Consider the following 15,708-nt stretch of genomic DNA (forward strand, 5'->3'; position numbering starts at 1 on the left):
CCCGCTCGCCTTGCTCGTTTGAACCCCGGCGACCGCCCAATTGCGCGCCTCCTTCTAACCAAACCCCGCCCCCAGCACCTCCTCCCTAACGGCTGTTTGTTTTTGCACACGGCACGCGGAGGCGGAGCCTCCGACCCCAACACAGACGCGCCTGTGCGCGACCGGGGGCGGAGCCAAACACCACTCTCCGCCTGTCTCCAAGGCCCGAGCCTGACGAACGGAGACACTGACCAATGAGAGCGGAGAGCTGGCGGAAGTCAGCCAGTAAGAACATCGCCCGCGAGCAAGGAAGGCGGGCCTGCGGGAAAGACAGCGGGATTAGCCAATAGGTGGAAAAATTGGTGGTGGCTTTGGCTTTCCCGCCCTTTCTCAGCATCGGCTCTGAGGTTGCTGAGACCTGTTTGGGAAGGAAAGGGTTGCTGTCGTTGCTTCTGCTGGCTGCTTTTCACAGATTCCGAGGGTTTCTTCGTGCTAGCGGGAACTCCCTCCGCGGCGGGCACTGTTTCCAGGCCTGGCAGCCCTTCTCCTCAGCGCCTTCCCGCTGGCGTTAGGTTAGCCGCCCAACCTAAAGGAAAGAAACTCGGAAATGGGGTCGGCGTCCCCGCTCCCGCTGCGAAATTGAGGGAAGGGCGCGAAGGAGGGCTTGTCTGCCCATGGCCGCTCCCCCCGGCTGCCCTCCCCGCTCCCCAGGCGACGTGCGGGCCCGGTTGTCCCCGGGACGGCACAGCCCGCGGTCGCCGGGGCCCAGGCCCGGGCTCGGGGCCAGTTCTCACCCGCTGCAGTTTGAAACCTTTGCTTCTTTTCACAGTTGTCTGCACTGACCGCGCCGGGCAGCGTTCCGGGTGCGCGGAGCCGTCCGTCCCCGCGGAGATTTGGTTCTGGCGGGATTTCCCCAGGCGGGCATTTCAGAAGTATCACCAGGTGGGCAGATGCTGTCCCAAAGTGAGATTTCTCTTTCGTCTGACACGGGGGACCCTGAGTCTTTAAGGAAATGTAACTTGAGTTCGAGGAGAGGAAGGGGCTGAGCTTCTAAGTAAGAGTTTGGAAAAATGCGAGTGAAGGTGTAGACGAGCGTGAGGAAGGAGGGGCCTTTCAAGGTGGAGGCAGAGAGCAGTGTGCCCAGATGAATGGAAAACCTGACAAGTACGTGGAAGAGTTAGGAGTTAATTCAGTAATCAGTAGCCATTGTTAATTGCTGCCCCTCCTTTCCTGTTTCTGGCCTGAGTGACTGGCATTACACGTCTGCCAAGGCATCCACGTGTGAGTTCACCGTCAAACAGTCACCGAGTGATTTGTTGGCACTGTTTGGAGGCGCTGTGCTGGGTATTGGGGATTCAGGGGTTGGCAAAATAGACCTGTCCCTGCCCTAACGGTCCTTGACAGCAGGGGTCAGATGTTACAGAAGTAAACAGGCAAATGTGTGAATTACAAGAAATGCAAGTGCATGGAAGGGAAGAAACAGTGCTTTGAGAGAAGCAGAGTAAATGGAATTTAGAAAGGGTGTAATTTAGCAGTGTTCCACGAAGAAAGAGCAAGTATAAAGGCTCTTGAAGTGAGAAAGACTTGTCCCTTGTGAAGGGACTTAAAGCAGGCTAGTTTGGCTGCTGTAATTCTGACCAGATCCCTCTACTTCCTGAATATCAAATCTGGCTTTTTTTATTTGCTGTGTGTATTGCCACTGATTCAGTTTAGCCTTTGTCATTTTTCTCCTGGATCAGTGCAAAAACCTGTTAACTAATGTCCTATTCTCTTCCTCCTTCATTGCACCCTCCACTCTTTCTAAAATACAAATCTTAGTATATCTTCCTTTAACCTCACTGACTTGAGAACAAAATTCAAACCCTTAGCATGGCGTAGAAAGCCCTACCTTTTTCTGGCCCCTGCTCATCTTATGTTTTGTTGCTTCTCCCTACCACCCCTGAAACTCCATCTTGCCTTTGCACATGCCTTTGCTTGAAACAGTCCTCAGTCTCAGCTTCTCCCTGGCTAACTTTTAATTATCTTTCAAGGGCCACCCCAGACATCACTTTCTTCAGCATGTCTTCCTTGACACCCCTGATTTGGATTAAGTGCCCTGTATGACCCAGTGTATTCTACTGTCATCAGTCCTTGTCATGCTGAATTGTGTTGGTCTCCCTTGGCGCACAGAACTCTTTTTTTAGGTTGTCATTGTTTGCTTGGTACAGTACCTAGTACCATGAAAATGTCACTTGGCTAATGAAAAGAAAGAATACTAACTCATGTTTAGGCCACTTAGGTAGGCAGTGTGGTCTGTGGAAAGACTTGAGTTTGAATCCAGACTCCTTTACTTACTAGTTGTGTGATCAGGGTGAGGGATTTAATATTATCTATTTTGTCATTTGTAAAACTGAAAATAGCAATACTTATTTTACAGGTTGTGACCGAGCACTAATTCAATAATGTATGAGAAAGTATTTAGCACTGTACCTAGCGTGTAATAAATACCCAATAAATGTTAACTTCTTTCCTTAACAGGAAATTCATTTTCTCACTTGCCACTCTCTACCCCTTAGCCTTCGTGTCATTGATTCAAATTTTGATGAAAATGGAGTCAGATTGACAGAAACTGGTTCTCATCACAGACAATAGTAATCCCTTTAGTGATTTATACATCTTGTTTAGAGATGAATGAAATATATTGAAGCCCACAGACTGAAGGAAAATGGATGGAAGTTTTCTGGCATCTGTAAACAGAAAAACTGCCTATTAACTATTTTATAAAGCAAGTGTGTTAGTGAATAAAGTCTAATTTACAGTGAACTAGGGTTGCAAAGAAGGCAGCATGAGCTCATAAGGAGCACATCTAACCAGAGAATCTTAGGTACTAGCATCTATAAATTATAAATACTAAACATTAACAAATGATTCAGCTTTGCTGGATTCAACCCAGTAAGATACAGTGGAATTGTTCTCGTAGTGTGGTCCCTAGGCAGCAGCATCAGCACCACCTAGAACTTGTTAGAAATGCAGATTCTGACCCCCAGCCACACCTACTGAATCAGAAAGTGGGGTGGGGCTCATCAAGCCCTGCAGGGGATTCTGGTGCACACTAAAATGTGAGAACCACCAGTATAGTACATATAATATATATAGTATATAGTATAGTATAAGCTATGGTACAGAGTTCCAAAGCCCTTTTCAAAACGGAGGCACTTATTCCTTCACCTCCTGAGAGTGTTGACCGATCATTGCCCGGTAGTCTCTTCCCAGGAATTGTACTCAGCCAGAAGGAGCTGCATCACCCAAGGTTAACCCCTTTTCAGCGGGCAGCCTACTTCCAACGACTGGTGGAAGTGGGATAACTGCACAGCTGCTTTGCCTTAATTTGGGACAACTCTGAAGGGCTGTTCCAGCTCCAGAATTTTCTATGTGATTAACACCAGTGCTTGAACTGTATGGCAGTTCAACTTCTCCCTCTACTTAATCCTGCTTCCTTCATTTTCTTATAGTAATGTTGCCAATGTTGCCAATGTTTACTGGAATCACAGTAAACTTCTTGAAGGCAATTAGAGTCTGCTGGGAAGCCTGATCTAAGACGATGGCTTTTCTCTGCAAAAATTTAGTCACTTTTTGATAGGGCAGTATATTCACATGTACAAAAATTTAAAGGTACAAAGGCTGAACAGTGAAAAGACCTTCTCCAATTATCCATTTTACCTATGCATAGGCAGCCAGTGTTGTCAGTATAGTAGAAGTATTTCAGCCTTTAGAGAGGAGAGCCTTAATGATTACCTAGTTTTTGCGGTGCACGGGCCTCTCACTGTTGTGGCCTCTCCCGTTGCGGAGCGCAGGCTCTGGACGCGCAGGCTCAGCGGCCATGGCTCACGGGCCCAGCCGCTCTGCGGCATGTGGGATCTTCCCAGACCGGGGCATGAACCCGCGTCCCCAGCATTGGCAGGCAGACTCTCAACCACTGCGCCACCAGGGAAGCCCTGATTCCAGGAGTTTTTAATCCCTGTGTTCAGTTTTAAATTTCCCTTTAACACTGCAGTACTCCCCCTAAATATTATAAAGCCTTTAAGAGACAGAAATTTTCTTCTAGTCAGTCTAGTAAAGGACAAATTCTTTTTATTTTTTAAAACATCCCTGCTCTTCCCTGGTGGTCCAGTGGGTAAGACTCTGAGCTCCCATTGCAGGGAGCCCAGGTTCAATCCCTGGTTGGGGAACTAGATCCCACATGCATGCTGCAACTAAAGAGTCCGCACGCCGCAACTAAGAAAGTCCGCATGCTGCAGCGAAGATCCATTGTGCCTCAACTAAGACCCGGTGCCGCCAAAAATAAATAAATATGAAAAAGAAAAAAATCTCTGGAGGTTAATGCCAGATCCCAGTGGCTGGGCAGCTATTTCCATGAGCCAGAACCTGCCAGGTTCTAATGAGGTCAATCAGGATGCAGTATCCACCTACCTACATTCAGCTTTGTGATTCTGAGGCTGGGACTCTGCAAACATTTCTGCTTTGCCTTCTGCTTCCCTGCTAAGCTTTGCCAGTAGGGAGCACTAGAGGGAAACTCCAAGAGTGGAGGAGGGAGAAGGGACTTTTTCCTTTCTGTGTGCTTTCTGTCCCTCCGAGGATCATCACCCAGCCAATGCTTCTTTACTCTGGCAGCAGCAGTTCCTTTGGTAGGAGCAGCTAAATCAGCTTTTCCAACATTTGTGAAGCCAGCCTCATTGCTCCCTCCCCCTTCACGAGCAACCAGCCAGCTCCTTCCTTAGAGGTTTGAGTTCTTCCTAGCTTCACAGGGCCCTTCCTCTAGGTTTCTAAGGTTTTCCCTTTGTTTCTTCAAGGTAACTGCTATTCGTTAACCTCTATGACACCTTAGAGTTCTCTTTTTACCCTTTAACAGTTAACTTTGTATTCAGTTACCAACACTTTGTTAGTTCTCTCTGTTCAAATAACTGGTGTTTTCTGCAACCTGAATGGACCTTGACTGATAAGCCTATGATATATATATTTCCAGTTTTTTATTATGGAAAGTTTTAAACATATACAAAGTAAAAATAGTAAAATGAACCTGATGTTCCCTTCACACAACTGTAATGATCATCAACTCATGGCCACTTTTGTTTTATTTTACATTCATATATACATCTGCCCCTCCCCTCACTGGATTATGTTGAAGCAAATCCAAAGTAAAGGAAAGGGGCAGCAAATATTTTTACAGGAAATTAGTTTCCTTACAAAAACCTTGGGTCATCTTGAATTTGTGCAATGTGCATGCATTGCTTACCTAAACAAGACAAAAAAGAAGAGCAAACAAAAAGCAAGCAGAATGAAGAAAAAAAGATTAGAGAGAAAAATAAATGAAATAGAGAAGAAAAACAATAGGAAAAAAATTAATGAAATCAAAAGTTGGTTCTTTGTAAAGTTCAACAAAATTGACAAATCTTTAGACTGAACAAGAAAAAAAGAAGATTCAAATTACTAAGAAGTTAAAGGGGAAATCACTACTGACCGTACAGAAATAAAAAGGACTGTCAGGGAGTACTTTTGAACAATTGTGTGCCAGTAAATTAAATAACCTAGATGAAATGGACAAATTCCTAGAAAGATATAATAAACTACCAAAACTGACTCAAGAAAAAAATAGAAAATCTGATAGACCTATGACAAGTAAGTTGAATTAGTGACTTAAAATCTTCCTACAAAGATAAGCCCAGTCTTCACTGTTGAACTCTATCAAATGTTTAAAAAAGAATTAATACCAATCCATCACAAACTCTTCCAAAAAATAGAAGGGTACATTTCCCCATTCATTATATAATGCCAGTGTTACTCTAATACCAAAATGAGACAAAGATACAACAACAGAAAACCCCACTGGCCAATATCCTTTTAATCCAATCAATATGCCATATTAATAGAATAACGGGCAAAGACCACATGATCATCTCAATGGAGGCAGGAAAAGCATACAACAAAATGCAAAAAAAACATTCAACAGCTAGGAGTAGAAGGGAACTTCTTTAACCTGATATATGTCATCTGAAAAACACACAGCTAATATACTTAACAGTAAAAGAATACTCACTCCTGAGATCCGGAACAACATGAGGATGTCTACTGTTGCCACTTTTATTTAACATTGTACTGGAGCTTCTAGTAAGGGCAATTAGGCAAGAAAAAGAAATAAAAGTCATCCAGATTGGAAAGGAAAAAGTTATCTCTTCACAGATGATATGATCTTGTATATATGGAAAATCTTAAGGAATCCACGAAAAAAGCTATTGAGGGACTTCCCTGGTGGTCCAGTGGTTAAGACGTCGCCTTCCAATGCAGAGGGTGTGGGTTCGATCCCTGGTTGGGGAGCTAGGGTCCCACATGCCTTGCGGCCAAAAGACCAAAACATAAAACAGAAGCAATATTGTAACAAATTCAATAAGACTTTAAAAATGGTCCACATCAAAATAAAAAACTTGGGGGCTTCCCTGGTGGCGCAGTGGTTGAGAGTCTGCCTGCCGATGCAGGGGACACGGGTTCGTGCCCCGGTCCCAGAAGATCCCACATGCCTCAGAGCAACTAAGCCTGTGCTCCACAACTACTGAGCCTGTGCTCTAGAGCCCATGAGCCACAACAACTGAGCCTGTGTGCCACAACTACTGAAGCCCATGCACCTAGAGCCTGTGCTCCACAACAAGAGAAGCCACCGCAATGAGAAGCCCGCACACCGCAACGAAGAGTAGCCCCCACTTGACACAACTGGAGGAAAGCCCACGTGCAGCAAGGAAGACCCACGTGCAGCAAGGAAGACCCAAAAGAGCCAAAAGTGAATAAAAATTAAAAAGAAAAAGAAACTTAAAAAAAAAAAAGTCAATTGTGGGACTTCCCTGGTGGTTCAGTGGTGAAGAATCCACCTTACAATGCAAGGGATGCAGATTCGATCCCTGGTCAGGGAACTAAGATCCCACATGCCATGGAGCAACTAAGACCGCGCGCCACAACTACTGAGCTCTCACGCCTCAACTAGAGAGCCTGTGTGCCACAGACTACAGAGCCCACGTGCCCTGAAGCCTGCACACCACAACTAGAGAGAAACCCACACACCACAATGAAAGATCCCGCATTCCTCAACGAAGATCCCGCGTGCCGCAACTAAGACCCAACGTGCCAAAATAAGTAAAATAAAAAAATAAATCTTTTAAAAAGTCAATTGTATTCCATATATTAGCAATGAATAAACTGAAAAGCACTTCCATTTATGATAGTATCTAAAAGAATAAAGTACTTGGGAGTAAATTTCACAAAAGAAGCACAAGACATACTTTGAAAACTACAAAACATTGGTGAAAAAAATTAAAGATCTAACCAGAATCTCAGCTTGCTTCTTTGTACTCATTGACAAAACCATCCTAAAATTCATATGGGAATATAAGAGAGCAAGAATAGGTAAAATAATCTTGAAAAAGAATGAAGTTGGAGGACTCACATCTCTCGATTTTAAAACTCATCTCTGCTTGTTTTCATAAAAGTAGAAATATTACCTTTTAATAAATCAAAGTCTTGGGCAAATGCTAAATCTTGGACAAATGGGACACGGAGACAACAGACAAAAATGGGACTGTCTAGAACAAACACTACCTGTGGGAAGGTTGGGGATGGATGGAGACAGTTAAGAACAAGATTTCTCAATTTCCTTTTCATTTTCTTTTGATTTTGAAATATGTAAACATCTATTTTAAAAGTTAAAGAGAGGGCTTCCCTCGTGGCACAGTGGTTAAGAATCCGCCTGCCAATGCAGGGGACGTAGGTTCGTTCCCTGGCCCAGGAAGATCCCACATGCCGCAGAGCAACGAAGCCCGTGCGCCACAACTACTGAGCCTGAGCTCTAGAGCCTGCAAGCCACAACTACTGAGCCCACATGCCACAACCACCAAAGCCTGTGTGCCTAGAGCCCATGCTCTGCAACAAGAGAAGCCACCGCAATGAGAAGCCCATGCACCACAACGAAGAGTAGCCCCCACTCGCTGCAACTAGAGAAAGGCTGCGCGCAGCAACGAAGACCCAACACAGCCAAAAATAAATTAAAAAAAAAAGTTAAAGAGAAAAGCAAGAGATAAAATAGTGTATAGAATGCCATCTGGGGCTTCCCTGGTGGCACAGTGGTTGAGAGTCCACCTGCCGATGCAGGGGACACGGGTTCGTGCCCTGGTCCGGGAGTATCCCACATGCCGAGGATCCCACATGCCGCGGAGCGGCTGGGCCTGTGAGCCATGGCCACTGAGCCTGTGCGTCCGGAGCCTGTGCTCCGTGATGGGAGAGGTCACAACAGTGAGAGGCCTGCGTACCGCAAAAAAAAAAAAAAAAAAAAAAGAATGCCATCTGTTTATTAAAAAAAAAACCCACCTGTCTATAGTTTCTTCTTATTTTAAAAAATGTTTATTTATTTATTTGGTTGCATCAGGTCTTAGTTGCGGCACACAGGATCTTTGGTGCGGCGTGTGGGCTCAGTAGTTGTGGTGCTCTCGGGTTTAGTTGCCCCCCAGCATGTGGGATCTTAGTTCCCCAACCAGGGATGGAACCTGTTTCCCCTGCATTGGAAAGTGGATTCTTAACCATTGGACCACCAGGGAAGTCCCTATAGTTTCTTTTTTTTTTTTAAACATCTTTATTGGAGTATAATTGCTTTACATTGTTGTATTAGTTGCTGCTGTATAACAAAGTGAATCAGCTATATATATACATATATCCCCATATCTCCTCCCTCTTGCGTCTCCCACCCTCCCTATCCCAGCCTGCTAGGTGGACACAAAGCACTGAGCTGATCTCCCTGTGCTATGCAGCTGCTTCCCACTAGCTATCTAGTTTACATTTGGTAGTATATATAAGTCTATGCCACTCTCTCACTTCGTCCCAGTTTACCCTTCCCCCCCCCATGTCCTCAAGTTCATTCTCTACATCTGCGTCTTTATTCCTGTCCTACCCCCAGGTTCTTCAGAACCTTTTTTTTTTTTTTTTTTGATATCATATATATGTGTTAGCATACGGTATTTATTTTTCTCTTTCTGACTTACTTCACTCTGTATGAAAGTCTCTAGGTCCATCCACCTCACTACAAATAACTCAATTTCGTTTCTTTTTATGGATGAGTAATATTCCATTGTATATATGTGCCACATCTTCTTTACCCATTCAAATAATGTGGAACGCTTCACAAATTTGCATATCATCCTTGCGCAGGGACCATGCTAATCTTCTCTGTGTTGTTCCAATTTTAATATATGTGCTGCCTAAGTGAGCATCCTATAGTTTCGTTTTAAACAATATTCTGAGGCTCCTCAAATTTGACTTGTAGTCAGTGAAAAGACAAAAGTATAAGAAATTCTCTTTTTATTCCAAGTAAAAAGTTTCTCAGCTTGCTGTAAAAGAAAAGGTTAGGATTATAGTATGTAATAGTTTAACACAGACATTTGGTCAAAAATGAGTAAGAAATAAAAATTCTATTTTTTATTTATTTCTATAAAACCTATAGCTATCTTTTGGGTAGGTTCCTAGAAATGGAATTGCTGGATCAAAGGGTAACTTCTTAGGTAATTTGCTAGGTATTGCCAAATGTTTTCACAGGGGATTTTGTGGTCCCACAGCAATATATGAATGTGCCTGTTTACCCACAGAATTGCCAATGGCTGCCAATGGAGTTTGTTGTCAGACGGTTGGGTTGGTTTTTTTTCCTCAGCTGGTAGGTGGGAAATGGTATCTCAGTATAGCTGCTTAAATTTTCATTTCTCTTATGAATGAGATTGAACATATAACTATGGACCATTTGTATAGCTTTTTTTTCTGTGGATTGTCTGTATCTAGTTCTTATACACACGTGATTTGCTTTTTACCTTGATGTATTCAGAATCCCCAGGACCCAAATAAAGGATCCAGAAACTGCCATGGCAGAATAGTCATATTTTCTTAACTGTTGCCACTCTTTGCCTGTAAGTAAGGCTATAATGCCACAAAATAAATAGTTCTAGCACAGGGAACTGAAAAACTGCCAGTTATGGAGAGTTTAGCTCTTCTTCTGGGAACCTGGATCAGTCTGGAGCGTTGTAACTGGAACATTACGTGTGTCAGTCATCTATTAGTATTTATTGAATTTTAACAACGGTAGAGTACCTTCTCCTGAGCATAGTAACCTGTGTGCTCCTTGTTTCAAAGTTAGTACAGTGAAAACATCACAATGCCCGGTCACTGAATCCTGGGAAGACCAAGTTTGTGGGCTTGATGGGCACGTGGAAAGGCCCCCTGTTGGGCCTAAAGAATCAAAGAATGACCACTGCCTCCTGCTCTACTCTGGAACACACCCTAGCAATATCAGGCCTGGTCCTTAGAGGGCAAATGAAAGCAGCTTTTAGGGAAAATAGAAGAGCTAGCCCCATCAAAGTGTGACCTTTGAAGGCTAAATGGTAGGTGCAGTGTAGAAACTCCAAAACAAAAGCCCCCAAAATTCCCCATAAACTTGTTTCTTGTCCACAAAAGAGAAAACCTTGAGCTGACGAAAGCTGGGGAGAGTTGAGCAGTTGTATCCGAAAGAGAACTTGCAGTCCCCACCAGAAAAGGTATGGTGTGGAATGAGGAGTAGACAAATGAAATCCCACTGCTCTGATGAATCACTTTCCTGAGTGATGTCACCAGCTGGGTTTTCACTGCTGGAAAGTCAGCAGCTGCTGGACTAGAACATTCCACATTGCTGACAACAGATCTCCTTCCATCAGGAGACTGTTTTCTTTTATTCTTCCTCAGAACCTAACATGCTTTCTCTTTTTACATTATTTATACTAGGGTGGGGAATCTGCCTTTCTGTCCTGAACTATGCATTATAGAGGACACTATATATTCATAGGGTGGTTTCTGAATTCTGAGCAAAATCTTCAAGATCAGAAGCAGCTAGATGTAGGTATAATTTTTTTTAATGTACAGACAAAAATACCTCACTGTAGGTCTTATAACAAATTATTCATTAACAATAATTTCTTAACACAAAAGCTAAGGGTAACTGGGTCCCTGTACCCAGCTGAAAGAATTCTCAGCAATCACTTCATTTATTGATTTATTAATTTTATATGCAAGTTGTTTACCTGAAAGACAAATACACACAAAGTAGAACAGATCTATGAAATGCAACCAGCAAATGCTCCATTTATCAGAACTCACGGAATACAGACATTTTCTCTAAATCTGGAGGCTGGAGAGTTCTTTGTTTTACCACCAGAGAAGGTATATTTGCCTGTGCCAGATTGAATGGAACCTAAAATAATGAAAATTAAATTACTTTTCAATTTAATTTCTGCATAAGAGTTGTTGGCTTTGTGGCACAGCTTAAAAATATGTACGTTAGAAAATACCACAGGAAACAGCCATTAATGTACCTAACATGAACTCCTTATTAAACCTATTTAGTTAATACATTTTTTTCAATATATATCAATACATACATAAATGTGATTCGCCATTTAATACTGTTGAGATTTTTTTAAACTATCAAAAAATTTCAAAAGGATGTACGCTAAATTATTTAACAGTAGTTACCTTTAAGAAGTGGGTTTGGAGAAAGAGAGCACATTCATTTTTATTTCTTTACAGTGATTCTCTTCTGTTCACATTTGTTAAAATAAGTATGCATTAATTTTTAAAAAAATATTTATTTATTTGACTGCGCTGGGTCGTAGTTGTGGCATGTGGGATCTTTTTTTTAGTTCCAGCATGTGGGATCTAGTTCCCTGACCAGGGACTGAACCCAGGCCCCCTGCATTGGGAGCACAGAGTCTTAACCACTGGACCACGAGGGAAGTCCCTGCATTAATTTTTATAATGAAGGAAATTTTGGAGATTATAACTGCCAAAAACAATGCCCGTCAATTATGAGGGGTAGTGAATAAATGAGGCCAAGGACAGGGCAGTTTTGAGGGTGGGATATCTAGGGAGAGCTTCCTGGAAGAGTCTCGAAGTTGAGAAGATGGGGAAGCCTGTGTGATGGTTGTGTCTTGGCCAGTCCTGTACCGATGGGCTCGAGAGCTTTAGTCCATCCTCCCCAACCTCTGTTCTATAAACTACCCATGGGAATCCTGATCTATAGTTGAATAAATGGACCACTGCTCATTCTTACTGACTTGGCTATTTCTTGGTTTGACATCTAGGATAGGAAAAATACAAAATGACATAAAAGGAGCTATTTTCAGGTCCACATTGCTTTATGTCACTGATTTCGTATTGAGTACCTATCTGGTTCCAGTCCACTCCGGCAATGTGACTTGTGTAACCATTTGTGTTCTGGCGAGGACATGATTTTAACAAATAGAGGGTGTGCTGTTGGTACTTATGATTGAATTGGGGATCCTAAGCTGTTTGCCCTGATAGAAGACTAGCATTTTATTTTTTAGTCGTTGATACAAATGAATCAAATTGGCATGTTTTTCTTTTATCTTTTTTAACTTGGGGAACTATTTTAAATTTTGTTCTCAGATACGTATCCTGAAAACGATGAGTGTGACCCACAGTTTCTACATCTGACTGCCTTCGGGCAGAAAACACATGAGGTTCTGCAGAGCTTTGTGGAATACCTGTGGATTCATCATGTGTCATCGTAGGCTCCTAGCATAGGAGTGTTCTCCTTTCTGTGGCAGTGTGGTATACCAGATGAGAGAACCAATTTAGATGTGTGTTCACTCTTGCCACTGACTAGTTTGGAGCCCTTTATTGGGCCCACTGAGAGGTCTACCAGAGTACTACAGAAGAGAAGTTACCTCTTGAGTGGGGAATATCTTCTTTTATGGTTTCACTGCTGCTGTCTCTTAATTTAAGGAGTAAAGCCTGGGCCAGGAATGATGTTGCAAATCTAATTCTTTATTTCTCGACTGCCTGGATTGAGGCTTGGTTACTAGTGAGAGAGACTGGTTTACTCCGATCTCATTAGGAACCTCTCACTTAAAAAAAAAAAAACATTTATTTATTTATTTATTTTGGTTGTGCCGGGTCTTAGTTGTGGCACGTGGGCTCTTCGTTGTGCCATGTGGACTCCTTAGTTGCGGCATGCGGGAATCTAGCTCGCCGACCAGGGATCGAACCCGGCCGCCCTGCGTTGGGAGTGTGGAGTCTTACCCTCCTGACCACCAGGGAAGTCCCTCTTCATCTTTTTTTTTTAAGACAATTTTTAAAATATTTTATTTATTTATTTTTGCGTTGGGTCTTTGCTGCTGCGCGTGAGCTTTCTCGAGTTGAGGCGAGTGGGGGCTACTCTTCATTGCAGTGTACGGGCTTCTCATTGCCGTGGCTTCTCGTCGTGGAGCACGGGCTCTAGGTGTACAGGCTCAGTAGTTGTGGTGCGTGGGCTTAGTTGCTCCACGGCCTGTGGGATCTTCCCGGACCAGGGCTCGAACCCGTGTCCCCTGCATTGGCAGGTGGATTCTTAACCACTGCGCCAGCAGGGAAGCCCCTCTTCATCTCTTCTTGATGGAAGCACGAGCAAGGAGGAGCACCTACTGGACCCGGTCAAAGCCCAGTGCTAGTGCTCACTACCCGTGAGCCTGGAGCCCGTGCCCCGGCGACGGGACCTCGCCCCTCCCAGGTCCTGACTGTATGATGAGAACACGGACCAGGGCTCTGAGCTGATTCTCCTACTCCTTCCTTCCTCTGTCCACCTACGCTGGGCCCACTTCCTCCCTAGGGTCTGGGGAAGCGACTTCTCAGGATTTGAGATGCACAGAGGTGTTTTACTGAGGAGGGAGATATGTCTAGTAAGTTTGAGCTGCAACCCATCCTAGCCTCCTGGAGACCCAGGGTCACGTAAACCAGGACTTTTGAACCCTAAATATACCTCAGCCCAATGTGACTTAGTTCCTTCTAGTTCTTCCTAAAAGCTTTCTATTCTTTCTCCGGACTAAACTGTAAGTTCCACTCGGACCGTGGACCATATTTTCTACACCTAGTATATAATACATGGCATATAGTAGCTACCTAATAATGAACTGAATGAATGAATGTACAAATGGTATGACCTCACAAAGGTTATTTAAAAAGGTTTCATCACTGACCACCAGGTGGCTCTCATTTTCTTGAGAACCAAAGGCTTGGCTTCTCTGGGGAAACTAGACACTGTTGTAGGACCTTAGGATTTTTAAGTGTTAAAGATACTAGCTCAGTCACGCTATTACTTTATGACAGATTCGGGGATAGTACCTAGCTTACAACATCCACAATACCGAGACTATGAAGTAAAACCCCTATTCCTTGAGGCGCTGGCTCCAATGGAACTCCTCAGGTTATAGCCTGGCTACATCTAGTCCTTAAATTTGTTAGGTGACAACTTCATACCAAGCTAAAAAATTCAGCGGGGCTATGGCAGAACTAATGCGTCAGGGTAAAGGCTTCCTGACCTCTGTCAGTTGGCGGCAAGTGAGGTAATTTTTACCAGAACTTTCGTGATTTCTGCAGCGAGTCTCAAAGAGTGATCCTCAACTAGCAGCATCAGCATCACCTGGGAACTTGTTAGAAATGTAGCTTCTCAGGTTCCACCCAGACCTGCGCACTCAGAAACTTGGCAGGGTGGGTGGGTGGCGGGGGTAGGTGGCTCAGTAATCAGCTCTCCAGGTGACTCCAGTGCACACTCAAGGGTCCTCTGTGCTAGTAAAAGCCCCAGATTTCCCCAGTGAGGGGGCTACCAATACAATGCTCCATGATTCCATTTGCAAACTTTTCCCATGATTAGTTATTTGGGGGTTTAAGTGGTAGTGCGGGTAACGTGGGCAACAGGAGTCACAAGGTGAAAGCCGTATGTTCAGGGAATGCTCTGCCATCCTGAGTTTCTTTTATTCCCTCTAGCAGAGATTCCCAGCCTTTCATCCCTTTCTCTTCGTACCGCAGGCCACTGGTTCTCATCCCTGACTGACTAGACTCCCTTGGAGTCTCAGGAATTAAGAGGTAGAACAGAACGCACAAAACACTGGGTTTATGTCCCCCAAATTCTGATCCAGTTGGTCTGGATGGTGCCTGGGCATGAGTATTCAAGGCTCTCCAAGTGGTTCTGCAGTCAGCATTGAGCACTGCCAGGTCAAAGAAGTGGACAGTCACAGGAAAATTACATACGTGTGTGGGCTGGGGTGGTGATAGGAGTAATTTATAGTAAGAGCCTCTAATACAGAGATCGATCATAGGGAGAACTAAAGGATTAAGCTATCTTAGGTCTTTTCCAACCCCTTATCTTCAGAAAAGCATCATTTACATACCAGTCTAGTTCAGTGGTTCTCAAAGGGTGATCCAGAAACCTCCAGAGGCCCAAGACTTTTAGGGAGTCCAGAAGTCTAATCTACTTTCCTAACAACATTGTTAGCTGCCTTGTTCACTTTCATTCTCTCACAAGTTTTTAAGTTTTCCAGAGGCTAAATGATGCGAGGTCACTGCTCTATAGCAGATGGAACACGTACTTATGTTGTTTTTGTCTCGAAAACAATTCAGTTTCTAATAGATAGGTATCAATTGATAAAGCCCTGAAAGATAAAAGCTCCTTGAAGGTCTTCAGTAAATTTTAAGGACGTAAAGGGGTTCGTGAAACCAAAAAATTTGGAACTACAGCCAGGATGCATGGACATAAAATTTTTATTTTTCCTTTAGCTTGGGGTATAGGAGACTGGCCTAATCTACTCTCTAAGCAGTCAGTTATGATAAATGAGTGAACACATGGGGTAGCAGTTTCTTTACAGCCTT

The 15,708-nt window shown here is 43.7% G+C and overlaps 1 long non-coding RNA gene and 1 other non-coding gene across 3 annotated transcripts; one reads left to right on the forward strand and one right to left on the reverse strand.

Moving 5' to 3' along the window:
• Positions 1–97: 97 nt before the first annotated feature.
• Positions 98–12,996, forward strand: LOC113629544 (uncharacterized). Of its 2 annotated transcripts, XR_003436599.1 has the most exons (3): positions 98–551; positions 809–921; positions 12,472–12,996. It is a non-coding gene; the product is annotated as an uncharacterized LOC113629544 (long non-coding RNA). The 2 variants fall into 2 exon arrangements; XR_003436598.1 differs by lacking the exon at positions 12,472–12,996 and having other exon boundaries at positions 809–2,500.
• LOC113629630 (U6 spliceosomal RNA) lies at positions 9,154–9,260 on the reverse strand. Its single transcript, XR_003436633.1, has one exon. It is a non-coding gene; the product is annotated as a U6 spliceosomal RNA (small nuclear RNA).
• Positions 12,997–15,708: the final 2,712 nt, after the last annotated feature.

The sequence above is a fragment of the Aethalodelphis obliquidens genome, unplaced genomic scaffold (assembly GCF_003676395.1).
Source record: "Aethalodelphis obliquidens isolate GAN/ISIS:26980383/991018 unplaced genomic scaffold, ASM367639v1 scaffold27, whole genome shotgun sequence".
In the NCBI taxonomy this organism is placed as follows: domain Eukaryota; kingdom Metazoa; phylum Chordata; class Mammalia; order Artiodactyla; family Delphinidae; genus Aethalodelphis; species Aethalodelphis obliquidens.